Consider the following 20,794-nt stretch of genomic DNA (forward strand, 5'->3'; position numbering starts at 1 on the left):
ACAAGAAAAAAGGAATCTTTACTTTGCAAAGTACAAAAGTCATTAACCGACCTCCTACGGCTTTTAGATTTGGGTTTATCTCCCATCTTCTATTTACACAAAAAGAGATCCCTGACTTGGTCTACAGAAGGGCCAAGTGAAAGTTGCAGGTATTTCGTGAACGAGTTCATCATTGTTGCTTGATGGTTGATACTGATCCGCCGTGACGGCATGATAGGTATAGGTAGGTCAGTAGGGCTACAACTGGTGTGGAAACCATTAATCATATGAGCATACACAGAGCAGAGCAGAAGCTTGCTGATCTTGAAAAACTAATCCCATCTCTTGTTCCCATTGCTGCAACTCCTGTGTAGCCAGTCTACAGATTGACCGCCAACAAAATGTCAGTCAGTGAAGGACAAGTATGTCCCAGAAGAAGCTCAACTGTTATTTAATTTTGAATTGCAACGAAAGTCATCCGAAGAAAATAGGAGGAGTTCGAATACGATCGATGAATTGATTGCCTTCATAGTACGAGAGCCCACGACCAAAATTTTTGTCTCATAGCAATACGGCCAAAACCGCATCAAATCGATAGATACGATTATCCTGAACTCGAAAATACCAATATCAGACATTTTCCGCGTAGCGTTTGATCTGACCGAATTTTCAAAATTGTCAAAGAATTTTACCGAACTGCATCATAGCAATATGTCTGATTTGCAGACTGTAGTTGAATGATAGTTCTGAGATACCGGAAACATTATTTTCAGACGTTAGTGGTGTAGCGCAAACCCGTAAAATCACTTAAAAAAATTAAAAATGAGACAAAAAAAATGTCTCATAGCAATACGTCTGAAAATCTTTTTTATTAGTAAATTTTGGTTATTTGATGCGAACAAAACAATTTTCAGACGGAAATGTGAACGCATTAAATTTTGAGACCGTTTTGAAAATATTAACAAATTTTACCGATCGGTATCATAGCAATATGTCTGAAAATTGTTGGACATGATAAAATAAGTTGTCCACATGTGCAAAAAATGTATAACAGACAAATTAAGTGTAGCACCTTCTCTATCATACAACTTTTTGATTCACTTAAAGTGTCTGAAAACAGGTTTTTGGTAATCATGGCAGCAATACGAAAAGATGAAAAAAAAAATTATCCGTATTGCTATGATACAGATCGGCTAAATTTGTTGACATTTTGAAAAATGCGCTCAGGCTATATGCTACGCGCAAAATGTCTGAAAACAAACTTTTTCGTAATACAATTATAAAATCTATGTACATTTTCACTATCAGACGTATTGCTATAATACCGACTGTCTTTTTTTTTTGACACAGCAGAAATGGCCTCCCACGCAGTTGCTACACTTTCGACCGTTACTACACACCTAGTCGGGTTCAGAATCATACAATCTAACGATTTTATAGGGTTTTTGCCGTATTGCTATGAGACATGGTTTTGGTCGTGGGCTCTCGTACTATCATGATATGCAGTCGATTGTCTTATTAAAAGTTGAAGCATTCTCTAAATTTTCGACATTTTCGATTAGTAGGTAGATAATTTGCTTGCATAATAATATGTACATATGTATCAGTTGTTTAAGCATATATTATAGGGTTTAATTCTGTTTCGGTTTGTACAATAACATCTTTGACACAATGACCTAACTAGTTATTAACCGTAGGTAGATTGCAATATCAATTTGATAGATTAATTGATGGTCCAATCTCGTAGGTCACTCAAGCAAATATGATAGATGTAGTATATGATTTACGTATGTCTTTTTAAATGGAGCCACTTTCCGCGTCGGTGATTCCTCTGATGTTGCAAGCAGATGTGATTGCTAACCATCAGGCGACCATATGCCTATTTGCCTCCTCTTTAATGAAGAAAATACTACTTGCTTATTAATAACTAAGTCTCCATAATTAATAGCTTTGTAGTCAGTGGTGAGAAAGTTAGAATTACTCTCAATTTCTCCCAGTTCGGTAAAAACATTGCAGACCTAAATTATTTTGATTGTCTGTATTGAAATTTGGGGATCATACCTTGAAATGGAAATTCCGATCAAGGCATATTCAGAGGCCATAGCTGTAGCTGTAGTGTGTCATAAGTTTTGACTTTAGTCTCGTCTAGTACATTGTATGTAACACAATGTACTAGACGATAAAATAAGTTTAATGTCCTTTTGGCCCCGTGTAACCGTTACTGACAATTAAAATACCTACCGAATACTTACAAATATAAATAAAATAGATGGTAACGAATAAACAATAGAAGCGATTTAATTGTTTCCGGCTTCACTGGTACTCATGAATAAATTGACATTTAAAATAAAACTGATTACGCCAACTCTATGATCTATGGTCTGTGACAACGAATTAATGTATGAACCGATTGCATCAATATCTCAAGATCATTTATTTCATTCACTTCAAATATGACCAATTGTATTTTTTGCCTGGGGACATGAGTTTCTTCGTCATATTCCACTGGTGAAAGTGGCAAGATGTAATAAATTGTGTTTTTCTTAGCTCTGTTATGGCAGCGGGTTCAAAAAACTTTGCGGATTGCTAATAAAGCTTTTTTTAGTAGTCTGATTACTGTTGCACTTTGCGGAATTTAAAAACAAATGTACAGACCTGTTGAGTGTTGATGGCACATTATGAAAGATAGAAACTACGTCGCCAAAATAAAAGTAGAAGAAGAAGACGATAGAAACTAAGTACTTGAACACTGTGACTTTTATATACTTGTAAAATGTCATGGACATGCTATTTTTCCATGTTAGGTCGATTCGTTTATCCAGGTAAGTAGGTAGGTATAGTTAGTGTGTTAGTTGTGTTAGTTAGTTTCTAAATTCTCCATGCGATTGTCTTAATTGTATTTTGGTGATTTCTGATCAACGAAAGGTGTCCCAATCAATGCTTGCAATTTGTGCTTAGGTTTATGTCATCTTAAAAAGGACTGTTTGCTTTATATGGTTCTTAGAAAGCGTTGTAGGTTTTTCTTATTAGAACGTATACTCAGTTCCCTTGAAGATAATTTCACGAATCTCTATCATTTGAAGCACAATGAGATTTCCCAATGCACTGCACGGTCAATTTAACGCTCTCGTCATTTGTTTGGGCCCTTCACGACTTTAGGGCTTTGCCTTTTATGTAACTGCAAAAGCAAGTACTGTACTTAGATGGTTTTCTAATTGCTCTATTTGCCGTCTTTTGTTTTAGCTCCAAAACCATAACCATTACTTTACTTTAGATTACCTTGAGTATTGTTTTAAAATTATCTTATTACAAGAGATGGATGAGACGATATCTTTTGGGTACAAAACCAGCTATAATTTAAAGTTATTGTGTGAATAGAGGACACGTGCAGGCACCTAAAAAAATTAAATGTTAACTAAATTGCTTACTTTTACTTTATGCAATCGTACGATACCTACAACTCCTGCTACTTTATTTTGTCCATTTTTTTCTACGTCTCTGTAGGTGATTCAAAAATAATTACACAGTCGTATTCCTGCATAATCACAATTGCTATTATGATGTTTGATTGGATAGTTTACGTAACCGTTCAAACATCATATGATTATTTCGAAATTTTCAGGTTCGAGCGGTTAAAATCGCAAATCTTTGTTAACATGTCAGTTATGTGCACCGTTTATCAAAACTTCATCTGAAAGTAGGCCTTTCTGCGCGTCTGATCGATAAGAAATCCAATTAGATAACAGCACTATGAATTTAGGTCAACGTAGCCACCTGCAAAATTATAAGCGTTACGGTACTCGTATTCTTCGATGGTTGGCTATTTGCTAGAATTATTGTAACCCTCAAATATTCAGCTGCGACCTTGATCTACTACTAGTAAGTTCGCGTATTTAATTGACATTCAGAGTCCAGCCTATAATTAAATCCGCTTCCTAGAATCCTCTGTCACTCATCCAAATACTTCCTTCTTAAATAAACTATCCCGCGCCTCTTTCGTTACGCCCGAACGCCTGTCGATAACAAAAATAGACAACAACCACAGTCCGAAACGTTCGGAAAAAAGTCCTGCCAAATACATAAAAAAACCTAATCGTTCCGTTCCACTCTGACTAATGCCCGGCAACTATTCACGTCGCTGTAAACTTTATCCTGCGATAAGAAACGAGCGGCGCGTGAAGATCCGTCGTCTCCCTCACTCGTACGCGTTTCAGACTGGCGAGGGAGACGCAAGGTAGGGCGCCCTCCGCGTGGCGGTTGATGTTTAGTTCGGAACGGAACAGTTTGCAAGTCGCCGGCATCGCGCATGGCCGACTGCCGCAGACAGTCCGTTGTGCTCAAATCGTGAATTTATTTTAACGCAAACTAAAACTGTTTTCTAGTCTAACCGCTAGACAAGTGCCTTATTGTTAATGGATGTGCAAGTGTATGCATGGATTAACTACACCGGACGACTGAACGCCGATGAGAAATAACTACGAGTGGATTTCTTGTTGCATCTTGCATTTGTGTCCTTTTGGTATAAAATTCAGCGATTGTCTTTCTTGCGTTATGTTGTTGAGATTCTTTGTTAACTGTATTGTGGAGCACGTTTCTGCCTGTATTGGCACGAGCCCTTAATAATAATAGTGCACGGAAACCTGTTTGCGAGTGTGGTTCGGGTGCGGTTATCCTGACTTACATATGCGGGCGCCTTTCTTACGAACGAAATTTCGTGGCATCTGTTGGTGTTCACTTCAGATCCAAGGCTACGTCTGGTTTAAATTGGTTTCAATTTGCTTCAACTGCCTTTGTTTATAATCCGATTCAATATCTCACTAACACATTATCCTTTGCGAGTAATACTGTGTCATCAACACTCGTATCAGACACGTAGTCACTGATAATCTTCGCCAATTTATATTTGTTGTAACAGAAAATATTTCTCGGTGTTTTATCAATAACTAACACAATCGCTAGACCGATTCACCTTGACCGTTCGGCAGTGTGTCGGTGCAGTCTGCGACTTTCGTTTTCGAGGTTAATCGAATCCTGCGCACGGGTGTTACTGCACTGCAATTATCATATGTAACCGGCCAGCAATGACATTTGCTTGTAAACACTAACCTGTTATTTGTAAAGAGCGTTGCAAAAACTGCTGTTAGTAATTACGATGAACGATAAAAAACGGTATTTCCCTCCCTTAGAATCATAACGGTCGCCTTTCCGAGAACTAATTATTTTGAAGTTAACATAAAATAAACAACGTGTCAACTCTGCTTACTAGCGCCTGTTATTTATTACGGTGCATCTCTAATTGCATCTGAGCCGATTATCTTCCCTTTAACACCTTCATCGTGGGCAGTTAATCTTCCACTGTCTTGTCTCTTTCATCCTTTACTTATCTTGGTATCTCGTTACGTTTCTCGGTAGAGTTCTTACCACTTGTTGCACGCTTCGCTTCACTTATAAACGTGACTTCATTGCCAAGTTTTTTACCCCCATTCAAGTGTAACCGGCAATCTAGTTTCAAATTGCCCAACTCACCTTTGGCAATTGGCAACTTTTTGCGAGCGTCAACTTCAGTCGGCACTTCCTCTGAGTCACGGTGTGCATCCAGATCGTGTACAGTATTACGCAACCGAAAAATGGCAGACATCCAAACGTTGACACTTTGAAATTAATTACTTCCATGGAAGAAAGGGAAATTGAAAGTTCGTTGACCTATAAGCGTGTGTGTATTGTCTTAAAGGGAGTTGTTAAGTTCCCCACGCGTTTACTGCATCTTAAATGTTAGACGGTACGAATCCTGCTCATGCATTACCGTCAAATTATTAAATGCTAACAAGTAACAACCAAGGCCAGAGACGGTCTATTGACTGCTAAGTATTAGTGAAATTGTATAATTCGCATCCATGAGGAAACTCGGCGTAATGACTCACCGAGCTCCAAACCGCAGTTTATTGTTAACAGCATGTTATGTGGCTTGCTATTTTCTGCACAATTAGTCGAGTACTAACCAGAGTAGTGGGAGATATAATTACCTTTCCCATACAGACCCATCCTTACTTTTACTGTCATTACTTGTGAGAAACTTTAATTGCTTCTTCTCATTTAAAGATTTGCAAACACTAGAAAATGACTCAATGAAATCTCGTGTTATAAGTACGAACCCCTATCAAAACAAATTTCTCGAATCGTATAGTTAAATTTCCGAGTAAGAAGTATTTTATTCACAATCGAGTCAATGTTTTTCAAAGTTTAACAAACCACTCGTGTTGCGTTTGAGTTGAATTTCTTTTAGTCTGTTAACTGTAAGATGTGGGTCAAAATAGACGTTTACTTTTTACGAGCAATTTGCGGTTTCTCTTTACCCGTGTTTTAATTCTTATTCCTATTTAGCTACTAAACTCTCTACATTATGTGTCTATGAATCATCAAACGCATGTTTTTCTAATGTTTTTACGTTTACGTCTTTCATATTTATTTTTCCTATATCTCCCTATATTTTCTTATAAAGCAATCTTATTAGTTTTATTACATGATCATGAGTTGACTCTTTTTTTATGAAATTTTACGGTGTCTTAACTTACACTGAGATGAACCCATACAAGGCGCCCGCATTTTTGTTTTTATTCCCTTTTTATGGTCTTGGGATGCGCTCTTATGGTGTTTATTCAATAAAAATCGGTCCCACCATTTCAAAAGTGCTTGTAATCCTTTCGTTTAGATATAACAGTATCTTTCTAACATAGTTTTAATGGTATTTTGCTCCGCATGGTTGGTAGTTCTATGATTGTCGAGTTTTATACCAAAAGGACGTTAACATTTCTGTTTAACAGGAAACGATCGAACAAGTGATAAATAAAGTGCCCTTATTTTAATAAAAGTACAAATCTCAAGTATTGAGAAGCTAAAGCTATTTTATAAATGTTTTACAATTGGACCTCCTGCCGTCACAATCACCACTGCCACGGATTCTTCTAGAAGTGTTTCGCGTTCGTATGATGATACAGATAAATAGGTAAGTTCCTTTGTCAGATTTTATAACTGTAAATTTTTCGTGATCATGTTGACTGACCACATAAAGGTAGCAGGAGTAGAGATGTGCCGCTGAGAAAGTTCTCGTTCCCGGCAATATTCCCAGTGAGAATATTCTCGAGAACCGAGAACGCTCCCGGGAATATTCTCAGTGTTCTCGACAGAATACATTTAGTTTTAATTTTAATTTTGTTGTTTATATGTGATATTATTTGTAATGTTTCGATGTTTTATTAACTGGGCGTTAAGACTAGTCGTTATAAACAAGGCATAAAACGTGTGAGTGAAATATTGCAGTCTTGCTCACTCTTTTCGTGGCGAACGCGTGCCGCGGCTTTAGGACTCGGCTACGGTATTTGAACATCAGTGTGCCTCTGAGTTTTAAGGCCCTTGCCACCCTGGCGGATTGCAAGCGGATTCAAAGTGGATTTAAAGCGGAGCGGCGACGCGACGGAGAAGCCGCGTGAAAATATCGTAAAGCTTCCCGAAGGCTGCCCAGCCGAGCTGGATTCGATGATTGACCTTTTTTTCGAAGTTGGGCCTACCTAACTGGACTGTTTGCCCCAGGTATACATTATATTCAACAACTTCGAGGGTAGAGTCTCCAACTTTTAGAGGAGTGGGTGCAACACGGTCTTTAGACATGATTTTTAAATCTTGTCCATGTTCATTTTGAGACCCACTTGTCTAGAGACTATTGAGACCATCGAGCATTGTGCCTAGATCTTCCACGATCTCAGCCATGACTACGATATCGTCTGCTGTCTGGGTTATGTACTCGCCGTTGATATTTATGCTGAATCCGCTCCAGCCCAGAAGCTTGAAAACATCTTCCAGGGCGGTGGTGATGACGTCTCCCTGTCTCACCCCTCTCTGCAACTGGATAGGTTTCGGGTCCTGATCTTAAAACGGACTGTTACTGTGGCGTGTTTGTACAAGCCTTTCAACACTTTACTATATCAATAGTCAATTTGGCACAGTTGAAGAGACTGAAGCACTGCCCATGTCTCAATCGAATCGAAGGCTTTCTCATAGTTCACAAACGCAAAGTGGCTGATTATACTCCTTGATCTTCCGTATAATCTGCCGTAGCGTATATTATTATGGTATATGGTACTAAAGCCTTTTCGAAAACCGGCTTGTTCGGGGGGCTGAAAGTCGTCGAGCCTGCTAGCGTGACAATTCGTAATGACTATCGAAAACAGCTTGTAGACATGGCTCAGAAGCGAAATGGGTCTATAATTCTTCAACAAGGTTTTGTCACCATTTTTGAAGAGGAGTATAACCATTCTTCTTTGCCATGCCGTATGCGTTCTTCCCTCGAGGATGACGGAATCAAATAGTTTCTGAAAACCCTTTAGTATCGGCGTTCCGTCTGCTTTCAGAAGCTCAGACGTGATTACGGTGCCTTGTTGTTTTTCAGCTGTTTGAGAACTATTCTAATCTCGTACAGACTAATGTACGGGATATATTCGTTAAGTGTCGGATCAATCTAGGTAGCACGTATTTTCTATAAAAATGTGTCAAATGATCCGTCAGATAGGCTATCCACAACTTATCCAGAAGTGGCGAAACAGGCCCTTACTAAGCGATTGTGAAACACGCTTTTAATTACTAACAGCACTAAAAAGCCAAAAATCATCAGGACCTTGGACATCATCTAGCATTAAAGTGCTCGAAAAGACAAATCCAACGAACCCAAACTCGATGAGATTCCGCAGTTTCGTTTAGGAGTTCCTATGGCCACCTCTTGACTCCATCATTAGGACCCTGGACATTATCTAGCACTTAAAGATCTCAAAAAGACAAATCCAATGAACCCAAACTCGATGTGATTCCGCCGTTTCATTTAGGAGTTCCTTTGGCCACCTTCCAGTCTCATCATCAGACCAGCTGGTACCACAAAATTGTATTGTCATCTAATCTACATATAATTGCCAAATTTCATGATGATACAAGACTTAGAAGTGCGTGTAATTCAGATTCTAATATTCCATTACATAGTTAGTTACATACACGACGACCTAATAAAAGCGTGTTAAAAACGAAAAAAAAATACAGTTACATTATTTAATTACGTGCAAAAAGAAATTTCTGTCATCTCACATATCATTAAAACGACATTTTACGACGAAAAAAATAAAATATAATAAAGGTGCAGTTGCCGAGAATATTGCTGAGAAAGTTCCTGAGAATATTCTCGGGAACACTGAGAATATAGCCTTTCACTGCAAATAGAGTGTATTGTTTAATATACACTTATTTGTTGACTTAATTTAATACAATTTTACTTAAGAAAGTTTGTTTATTTCCATTTTATAAACATGATTCTCAACCTTTCTCACTTAGGAGAACACTCCCGGGAACGCTCCCGAGAATATTCTCAGCTGAGAGAGCGTTCTCGGGAACGGCACATCAATAAGCAGGAGGAAGGCGCTGGATTCAGGCCGCTACCAACAGTACCAACTGGGCGATGTGGATCATTGGTAGAGGCTTATGTTCAGCAGTGGACTGGACGTCCTGTGGCTGAAATGATGATGATGAGGATCTTGTGAGGCTTTCGAAGTAAGGTGGAAAAATAAGAAATTACCTAAAGCATGAAATCATATCATCAATTTATAATGCGACTTACCTAAATAATCTTTATGTTATTATGCTAGTAGTTGAAGTAATAGTATTTATGCTGTTATTACTATTTTCTAGTCGCTATTGTTCATAATTCAATATTGTTTGTTTTGCAGCAATGTTTTCTTTTGTGGAATGTCAAATCTAGAATACACTGCTATTCATGATTTAGACAATGTTTATTGTTTCCAGCATTTTGCGTAGCATAGCAATAGCATTTGAAAACAAAGCCTTTAAAAACTTACGAGAATAAAATCTCATAGAAAATATTTCTAATTGGATTATCTGATTTAGAATAATAGATCTAGTTGTTAATGTGGAAACAGTTTCTTCTATTTTGATATTTTACTGTTGATCTCTCAAAGACCATTCAAACAAACAAAACGGGTTGCGGCTAATCGTATTGTAAAGATTTTATTACGATTTTAAATCTACAAACGTTTAACGTTAAAGTTTTAACTGCGTCTTGTTACCTACCTCGCATTATAAACATACATTCGCTATAATTTAACTGACGCGGTTAAATTGTAAAGTTTAACGACCACATCGCAGTCTGAATGGCCCTTAAAAATAAACTACCGGAGCAGTAGTCGACTGAAAAAATAAAAATTCTTACAATTTTATAACTTCTACTTCTTCCTTTTTGTTAACGCATAAGTCCGAAAATAAGTCCGCATTTTATTCTTTATTTTTTTTACGCTTTACACGCATTTTTACGTTTTAGAATTTCCAAAAATGTTACTGTCACAAAATAATTTTCTTCTTAATTCTTGTTTGTTAATTTTATTGATACCTGGTCTGGAATTGCCAAATTTTTTGCTGAATTTAATGTGCTAGTAGGTAAGTACCTAATATATCATTCATTTCAATTAAAAAAGTTAACATTACCCGCAGGATGTGGGTTACGTACGATTGTAGTCCTATTCTGCAATTCCATTTCGTTTTCGGCCTTCTGTCTCTCTCGCTCAGCTGAATGATTGACAGAGACGGAGAGATTCCGAACATCGAATGTCTTGGCGGCGCGTGCGCAGTTTCGGCAGATCCGGCTGTTGCAACGCTCTCTTCACGCCCCAGTTCATCAGTTTAATTACGATTTGTTTTGCTTTGCTTTCTGAAACTGCTACTTGTTTTCACTTGTTTCTCATTGACACTTTTCTCGGTTAGTGGATGTTAAATACGCGGAATTGATTTGTTGACTTTTTTCAGTGTCGACTCGACGCCATTGTTGACCTAATTTTTTTAGGTTAGTGGAGTTTTTTAGTATTTTTAAATAACTTTGAAAAATAAATATGTTAGTAGATTAGCATTAATCTTAAAAACGAAAGTAAAACTTTCTTATAAAATGTTTAATTCTTTCCAACAAAGAATAATTTGTTATTGATGATAGTGTGATCTTCTTAAAAAATTTTTGTTTGCAGCAACCAAAACATTAGGAATAATTAAATTATATTATGTAATTTCATTTGAATTCATCTTTCATCTTATGATTGTAAAATATAAAAGATACTCACATAGAACCTCATATTTTAAGGTCGGTTAAAAATGTAATAATGTACCATTGTTTTGCCAAACCTATGATTCACATACAAAACTATAGTTATCAAACTTGTAATCTTTCTCAGTTTATTAAAGCCCGTTCATCGGAGATGTGTACGCGAACTAAAAAGCGTATAACAATGCTAAAAGTGGCAATGTACAATCATGAAGAACGTTCTTAGACATATTACTGACTCATTCAGTTTTAAGTCTGTCTTTTTCACTAACCCTGAGCTGCTAGCACTGGAGAAAGAGATAGATAGAAGCCAATGTTATAACAGAGGCGAACACAAGAGCTCACGATGTTACCTAAAGAAAAATCACTCGTGAATTTTGCTGTTCGCGATAGTACTGCGCATTTCGTGCCCAATTTTGGAAATTGGACTCTCATGCATGAACATAAGTTTGAAAATGTGCGCATTGACACTCACTTTAATCATAGTTTACCGTTAGCAGTTGTTGCAATGAGTTGCTAACCGGACTAGGTCAGTTTTTGTGGTGCTGCAGCCTTGATGGTGCGATAGAAACAGCATTGATGGGGTCAAATGGGTATCCAATTTGATATGATACGAATTGCTATGTAAGCTTTGTAGCCTCGGTGTATCTTTGTTTTAGATTAAGAAGAACCTATGGATATCTAGACAATAATAACCAGGTTTCAAGCCCGCCTGGTCTGGTAAGATTAATGAAAAACTAAATACTTAATTAATTAGTAAAATATTGGAACAAGCGCAAAAGTCCAGGAGATGCTATTTCTAAGTCCCATCCAGGATTAACTGCAAATCGTGAATATGGGTAACCTTTATATTATTAAAAACAATGGTTACAATCAGTATTGGTTTCAAATCTTCATAATTAATACTGTGACACTTGGACTATGAATTTCACTTTATTTCGCAGGATCATACAACATTTTTAGTAAGTGCAGTTGTGCGTACATGTTGAAAAAACGTTTGTTTGCAAGTATCTCCCTAATACAGCTCTCAAAATGTTTATTTTTAGGGTGAATATGTCTTAAAAGCAGGAGATAAGATCGATGTGTTGACTTCCTATCCCTTATCGGAGACAAATACGGCCCTAAGGGACACCGCCAGGCCGGTGCCAGACGCAAACGTAAACAAATGACAGTCGGTAAAGTTGATGCTATTTTGTTTTGCTTTGTTTAGAGCACATTTGACAGGTATGTACATTTCTCCCTTTGTGTAGAACGCGCATCGTCTTTTATTTTTTGTCCGTTTGCGATCTTCTTTTGTCTATTTATTGCTAAGATGACACTGCAATGCTTTACTAATTTTGCAACAAAATAAGAATCTAACAGGTCAACTAGATCAGCTTTAAATATTTTTTGGACGAATAGGTAAAAAATAAGAATAAGATAGGTATTATAAGTTTCAATACTTAGTTATCAAAAACAATAGTAGCAGTTGCTAAAGCCATAAATGACACTATAGATTTCTTATCTGAAGATAACTTAGAAGTGCACAGTGAAAACCCAAATATTATGTCTGAACACAATCCACCGGTGAAATCTTACGCTTCAAGAAGTACGCCTTCTTTGTCATAAATCTTGTGATAAAACAACAATATTTTTTTACGTTTCAAGATGTACACAAATTGTTGTGTATACCTACTGTTTTAAATACAATAAAAGCCATAATTTCATAGTTTTCATTAAAATACTTGTACTAATTAGGCTCTAAATTATTTACCCTGTAATCTGAAATTACTTTATCACTATAGTCTTTTTCACCTAAGATGATCCATATGACGTTTCGAGTTTGAAAGATTTAGAGATGTCACATAACTAAACTATAGCGATTTATCTATCGATTTTTTTCGAAGAGTTAGTAAAACCTACTTTTAGAAAAATATTTTGTCATAGGTGTTATTTAACAAAAAACATGTTTTCTTTAATTACAAATATTATTGTAACAATTTTTTATTGATAATATTCAAATTTCATGGTTCGTGTTCAAAAAAACGATTCCTAAAAAGTACTGGTTCTGTTTCTTTAAATTAAAAACTATTAATTTATTTTCAATGCGTTTATTAAAGTCAATAATCGAAAAATATAGTTGATTTTTGTGATGTTTTTAATAACTAAGTATTCACTGCAATCGATTAAAGAACCGCGGAAATAATCGATTTTATTATACAAGAAATACCCCAGCACTAAATCTATTCCGTTTCACACACTACGTAGGTACATTAAATAAAAAATATTTTTACATCGTATTTAATTAAAATATAATCAATAGACTCAGATTTTACTATATATTTCAAGACAAGTAGTTTTTTTTTTATTATGTTGCTAATAAAATACAAATATTTTTTCAAATATATTCTGCATATGTAGTATGCGTAATATGGATAACCTTGAAGTGTCATACGGATCATCTTACGTGAAAAAGACTATAATGTTACTCGTAGTTCAAACTTAAAGAAAACGGCAAAATAGCCGACCGATGCGAGCTACACTATTCTAAATCCATACATTTTATCATCTTAAAACTTTACTCATCACGTTATTAAAATAGTAACCCAACTCATCTGACATTGCGCATGACTCCAAACTAACTCATACAGGGTGTTCACAAAAAATAAACAGTGAAATGTAACCTATGTTTTTAAGTTAAAAATGGGTGTGTGAGTAATATGGTTTTCTAAATTTTTTAATTCTTTTTTTATAGTCCCAAAATTGTACCTTTATGTTATGAAATACTGTAATTAATAGTATTATCTAAGTAATGTTATTCAACCATTTTACATTATCTTACAGTTTTCGAATTCAAAATCATTTGGACACAGGATGGAAAAAATATTGAGCTTCTTGGGAAGTTTACGCCCAGTTGTACCTTTCACCCTGTATTTTTGTTCTATGATTAACACATGATACAGTACAAAGATATTTCCTGAACATAGTTTAACCTTCTATATTACCTTGAATGCATTGCGTGACTATGCCCGAGTTTGTAATTAAGGCTTTTGGCCCAACAACAACAATATGTTGAATGTAAACCGTGTTGTCTGTTACAAACGGAAATACGGGTACGAATTTGTGATACTTTTTATTGATAAAAATGTTTTGATTCAAAAACTAGGTCTAGTTCTATTGTGCAAAGTTGAATGCAAAGTTTTAACGCGTTTTAGACCTTTGATAGACTGACAGACACTGAAAACTATCTATCTATCTATATCAGCTTTTGGGGGTTCATCTTCGAATTTAGCTCCTCCTCTTCAACCCTCCACCGCCTTCTATCTTAAAACTAAAAATGGTTTGTATAAGCAGTATAAGTACAAACATGGAAAAGATAGCAAGAAGGCGCTGGATGCGCTGGTCATTGTGGAAATCATTGGGGAGGCCTATGTTCAGTCAGTCAGTCAGTTCAGTCCTATGACTGAAAATGATGATGATGATACTCTGTTGACGTAAAGACGGTAGTTCTCACATGACTGTACCCCAAGCATGTAGAGAAAAGTGTATCGTATGTGTACCATTTACTTAACCCTAATTTACTGTTGTATCACATAAGACACATTTCTGTTCCAAAATCACATCTAATACTTGATGTTGTCTTACTTTCGGTGAGTACTTCAATAATGTCCTACTTTTAAAGCATACGTCCGGATTTCATATTCATGAATGATGTCAAATATTGACAGCACGTAAGAATCCCATTACGAAGGGCCTCAAAAGGCACCGCCTAGATGTGTTTCATACACGCAAATCCATACATGATAATTCCATACAAGCCCATTGTACAGCTTGATTGTTGTATTGATGAGTATTGTACGTGACTGCACCATAACATTGTATGAATGGAAATATGTTTGCATTTTTGGACCATATTACAATGACGTTAAGATCTAAACTTCGATGGGAATAGTAGTGTGCTAGTAATTAAGTATTCATAGTTAATTAATATTAATGCGGGCCTATTGTAGCATATTTGATACAAATCTATACAGTTGGTGTGAGATAAAAATATAGGCTTTATTCAATACGATCATAATAAACTACATAAAATCATTTTTACTTGTATGATGCATGCAGAATTCGTTCGATCTATTTTAATACTTAGTCACATTAAATTATCCTTATTTTCACAAGTAAAATCCCTTGACTCATTGTCAATTTATTGGACTAGTCGTTAAATAGAAGCTTATAAATTTTCGTCTTAATCCTTATATTTTGTAGATTACTTACCAACTAATCTAGTAGATATTTGACTAACAAACTAATTTGTAAACCAAACTGTTCAAAACATTCTAAAATAACCTCGTATAATTGCAATAATCGCTCCTCCCGACTTCGTCTGTCTAATAAATCTTCCCAAATAAGATATCAAACTGCTGGATAATCTGAAACTAGTGATGTCTTGGTACAGTGCATCGATACAAAGTAGGTACATTCAGTACATTGCAAATATTTTCATGATGAGAATAATTATTCCTTCGTTTATTTAACTTTGTTGCATACAAACAGTACATAAGTGATCTTGGGGAATTTAGTATCGTATTATATCTAACAGTAGGTAGTATTTAAATCTTTAGGCAAGCAGAAAATACAGGTATTTTTAGTTGCGATAGGCAAATTATTTACAGTGCATTGGAGGGTTAACATCTATTAAAGTTTTATTAAAACTTTAGGTAGAGACTTGTTATTTAATTATGTTTGTTAGAAACTTAAAAACTAATAAGTTTCTCAAAATGCATACTAAAATCTTATTTATGGTTGTTGATTTTACTTCTTCACTAAGGCGGTTATCACACTGCGCCGCACTCCGCCGCGGTACGCGGGACGACAGATTTAATCATTGTATGCAAGTACCTCAGTTTGTATAGAAAACACGCGCGGCACAACACACTGACAACGCGTCTGCGCGCGGGATTTTTTATATGAAATCACGCGGCGGAGCGCGGCGCAGTGTGATAACCGCCTAATGGTCGTACAAAACATCGATAATTCAAACTATCGACCCTTTCGGCCATCACTACCGTAATCTATTTTTACCAGCGCGTGCGCACGCATAAATCAATCCTGTCGATGTTCCGGTTAATAGGACGGTGGGAGACAACTTAATAGTTTCCTTTTATAAAACCGATTTATTAGATCTTCCTGTACGAAGAATTGATGGAATATTTCAGGAATTTTGTGTTTTTGTTGTAAGAATGCACTGAAGTCGATTCCACGACTCCATTCAGAATTTGAACCTAAACTAATATTTCCTACTAAACGCGAAACTTTTTGAAGACGTATGTTTGTCGCTCATTTACAAAAAAACTAATGGATGGATTTTAATGAAACCTTACAATATTACGGTTTATACATCAGAATAGCACATAGGCCATAAATTAGAAAGATTGTGTAAATCAGACGTTAGATATAGAAGTGCAGTGATCCTATAATAGAGGTTGCCAGATTCTGTAGCAACATACGGCATAGAAGTGCAGTGATCCTATAATAGAGGTTGCCAGATTCTGTAGCAACATACGGCATTGCTCGATGCCCTATTGAGGTAATCTAATTTATGCCTTGCCAAGGATATCGCCGCATTTGCTTCAACGGTGAAAGGAAAACATGTGCAGTAAGTTTTTGGCTAATGGCAACACAGCTCCGATATTAAATACCTGTACAATTTTCAGTTCTTGGCCAATTTTGGATATTGTATATTGATTCTCTTAGGCTGAGTTGTACCATCTTAAAGATAGATTTGACAAATGTCAAACTCTATAAAAAAAGCATAGGTGTCGAACCTGGTGTCAAGTGATTAAAGTTAGGTGGTGCAACTCAGCCTTGGAAAAATATTTTTGTTCATTTTCATTAGGTATCTTCTTTGAAATATTAGTCGGTCCTAAGAACACAATAAAGATTCAAATTGAATAATGTTGCTTCGGTGGCTTTCAAAACAGTTTATTTAACTTTGAAATACCTTTGAAAGTGTCCAATATTTCAGACAGAGAAAGCAAATTCAATTGCATTAAAATAAGGACCATCAGCCTGGTCCCTGTCGTCGCTGTATCAGCCGATCACCCTCGATTAGGGTCATTCTGCCGCCGAGAGCGAAATAATATGGCTCTAGATTTAATAAAACTCGCTCAGAGAGAGCCTGAAGTGTTGAGAATAGCCCAGTCATTATTATGTTAGCGATTTGAGTGAAAACACCTTGGAAATTGTTAGAGAAATTACTGGTTATGAATTTACAGTGAGTTACGATTACGAGATTATGGTACGCAGATGTGAAGGTTGCTGCTGATCCAAACCATTGTCTATGGCCAGTTTGGCCGGTACATCCAGAGTTTTGTGCTCCGGGGTATTTTGGTTCAATGAGAAAGTCCTAAACGATCGGACTTCCTTTGGAGAGTGTATCAGTGAAGATCTTTAATAGATTGTGATCGCCGTGTCCAGAGGACACAAATTTTCTGTCCCTGCTTGTAGTTTGTGAAATGTCTAGCTGCTCGTGTAATCAGAATTGATCGATTTCCATAATGAAGACAATTATTAATCGGTCAGAAATTCTATTTCTGTATGAAGGGCACTTGTCACCGCCATCCTACAATGGTAGAATTTTATGTTAAATATATTTACTAGTATTTATTATTCGTCTCGTACCCATAGTACAATGCACAAGCTTTGCTTAGTTTGGGACTGGATGGCATAGTGTATGATGTCTAAGGATATCTATCTAACTCTTGTATTCACAAACATTACTATGAGGTCTCACAGTGCGCGTGGACGTACAGGGTGACACACGAACCAATCACAGAGCTCTATTCAACGCTGTGCGTTTGATTTGCATCGTCAGTTAAGCAAGCATCGTTTGTGAATACGGGCGTAATACTTTTAGACATCATCATCATCATCAACAGCCCTTTACAGTCCACTGCACTTTTAGACATACGTTGCCATTATTGAGACCCGTATCGTCAGCAAATGCGCTAGCGCATCTCTTTAAACTTACGCCCGGTATTCATAAGCGCCCTCGTATTTTGGATCTGTCATTACTGCTGTTTCATTATGAAAGTGAAATTTTCGATTACGAAAGTCGACTCTCTAACTTGGACACTTGATTATTGCATATTTAACATTTCCACTGGATGAGGTATGACTTTGTAAAGAGTACCTGTAAGCCAAGTAACAATTTAAGTAGAAGTCAAGTAAGGCAGGGTTTATGTAGCTCGAAATCTGTTACTATAAATTGCGTCACTGCCGTTTACAATGTTGCTGTTATCATACCAAATAAGGTATGAGGGAAAATAATCTTAGCTAGCTTTTTATTCATGGGAATGGTAGTTTCTATGGGCTTTTGAAAATGATCTCTTGAGTTGAAGTTTATGCTAATACGATTTCTATGATGATTCTGTAGAAAAAGAGTTATTTTCTCTTAGACCAAAAACGTTGATATAAGGCAAATAAATCGTGCATGATTTAATAGCTACTAATTTTAGGCTATTCTTCCATTGTTTGTATTGTATAATAGTGAAATTGGGACTTGTATAAACGCTTCCGATATTGAATTAACATCGAACGAAAGTGGTTATTGTTTTAAATTTTATGTGTTGTAATTGCGGAGGTACGAGCAATTTGACAAATACCTTTGTTTTGTTGTTGCGTCATCCAGCTGTTTAAAAAACAATGGTAAACAAAAACTGTTTACGGACTCTTTAAGACTTACGTATTGCTGTTACGTTATGCTTTTGCCTAATCGGTATTGTCTGATTTTGAAGAGTAATGTTCAAAAACCATTAGAGGTCTTCACTGTTTAAAATTAAACTAAATCCATTATAAATGCAAAAGTATTCTGTCTGTCTGTTACCTTTTCAGTTTCTAATTCAAATTCAAATTATTTATTGCATGTCACATGGGTAAGGGTTGACAGGAACATAATATTGAACATGTGACGCCCAGTGAAGGCGTTGCAAAAACTTAAAAATAACATTAAATAAAATAGAGAATTATTACCTAAAATAAAATTAAATAAACATTAAAATTATAAAATCAAATAAACATTAAAATTAGAAAATTAAATACTATTAAATTTAATTAAATTCTATGCCCGTATTTAAAGGCGAAGCTGCGGGAAAAAGCTACTTTTATGTTATAAAAGCCAATAGTTACCTACGGTGGACTACTAATAGATGTATAACAGTTACTATCGCGTCTAATAAATCCAAAGCCTTTCCAGTCTGCATTAATAATATCTAATTATAATAGTTACTCCGGGATGTCACCAGTACAGCTTACAACTATGCAGTTATGTCAATTTAACGGTTCTTCTGTTGCTGAATCCATTAGCTATAGTAAGGCTGCGCGTACGCACGAGCGGAGATCGACCCTTAAAGCTGGTTTAAGCGCTTTTTTCCGTTCGTTATAGAACCAAGATTTTGTACGTCCAGCTGAAGGTCAAAATGAAAATTTACCAAAAATACAAATGACTGTACATCAAATAAACAATTTGGCACCTTGTTAAGTGGCAATAGGTGTTATTTTCAATGAAAATGTCAAGATTTAAGCTCTTTCATTTGCGCACTCTGATGCGCTATGGAACCTGCGCGAATCGTTTAAAGCGTAAAGATTCGCCAAAAAACTAATAGTACGCGCGGAAAACAGCGTTAATGAACGCTCTAATTATAATATTTAAAACTTTCTTGTTTCTTGAGGACTAAATACTAATGTAACGGGATTTTTGCAAAATTAAGAGTCCATAAACGGTCTACTAGTTTGTAATTTTTTTGAAAGTCTAGTAGAGTAGAAGTCGCGAGTTAGATCGTTTGATCCAGAGGTCTTGGGTTCGATTCTCTAGGATACAAAAAATCACTCTGCCCAGTTTGTTTGAATCAATCAACCAGTCTGAAAAAAGATGCTTTGGAAGTGAAATCCTCGGTCTGCTTGACTCATCATGTGTGACAACAGTCAAGTGACTTAAGTTGTTCTTCTTCTTCCTCGGTCTCTCACTGATGAGGATCGCGACCACATATGTATAGTGTTCCTTCACAGACAGCGGTCAAAATTTGTTACGATCAGGTAAATTTAAATTATTTCATTTTATTCACCTGTTTGCCCTTCACGCGTTCCGCTGAGCCCTTGTACGACCACACTAACTCTTACGCAGCCCTTATCCAGCTACAAGCAATATGCCAACAAGACAAATCGTCCCGTCCATTTCTCTGACACCACAACACGCAGTTTCTCTAGATCGCTTCCGAAGATAGTTCGGTAATAAACAAGAGCTGAATTCGCTTGAAGCTATGCCGGTACATTCTTATAAATATTTATGGTCCACCACGATTCAATACTGTATTGACTAATGCAGCTATTACTTGAATTGATCAGCTGTACTAAATATGTTTTAGCAATAACCAGCTTTTGCCCGCGGCTTCTCCTGTGCAAACGGTCTCCCATAGAAAGACTTTATCACAGCGTATATCCCCCTTTCAGGAACCAGTGTAAAACTATCCTACGTTTTTCTCTGAGTCTCAAAATATTTCTATGATTTCATCTAAACGGTTCAGTGGTGTACCTAAGTAAACAGAAAAAAAATCTCTAGAACAAAAGACCTTGCTTGATAGCTTGTATCTAAAAACTATTTATACTTATATGTATAGATGTTTCAAGACTAAAGTATAAAATTAA

General features: G+C 36.2%; 1 long non-coding RNA gene across 2 annotated transcripts in view; it reads left to right on the forward strand.

The window, feature by feature from the left end:
- The first annotated feature begins 4,264 nt into the window (after positions 1–4,264).
- The window catches only part of LOC114354480 (uncharacterized), a 116,083-nt gene continuing 99,553 nt past the window's right edge, over positions 4,265–20,794 (forward strand). For both annotated transcript variants that reach the window (XR_003656021.1, XR_003656022.1), the window contains exons 1-2: positions 4,265–4,498; positions 6,801–6,982. This is a non-coding gene — a long non-coding RNA (uncharacterized LOC114354480). The remainder of the gene's footprint in view (positions 4,499–6,800; positions 6,983–20,794) is intronic.

Source organism: Ostrinia furnacalis, unplaced genomic scaffold (assembly GCF_004193835.3).
Source record: "Ostrinia furnacalis isolate ACB-3 unplaced genomic scaffold, ASM419383v2 OfSCF2054, whole genome shotgun sequence".
In the NCBI taxonomy this organism is placed as follows: Eukaryota; Metazoa; Arthropoda; class Insecta; order Lepidoptera; family Crambidae; genus Ostrinia; species Ostrinia furnacalis.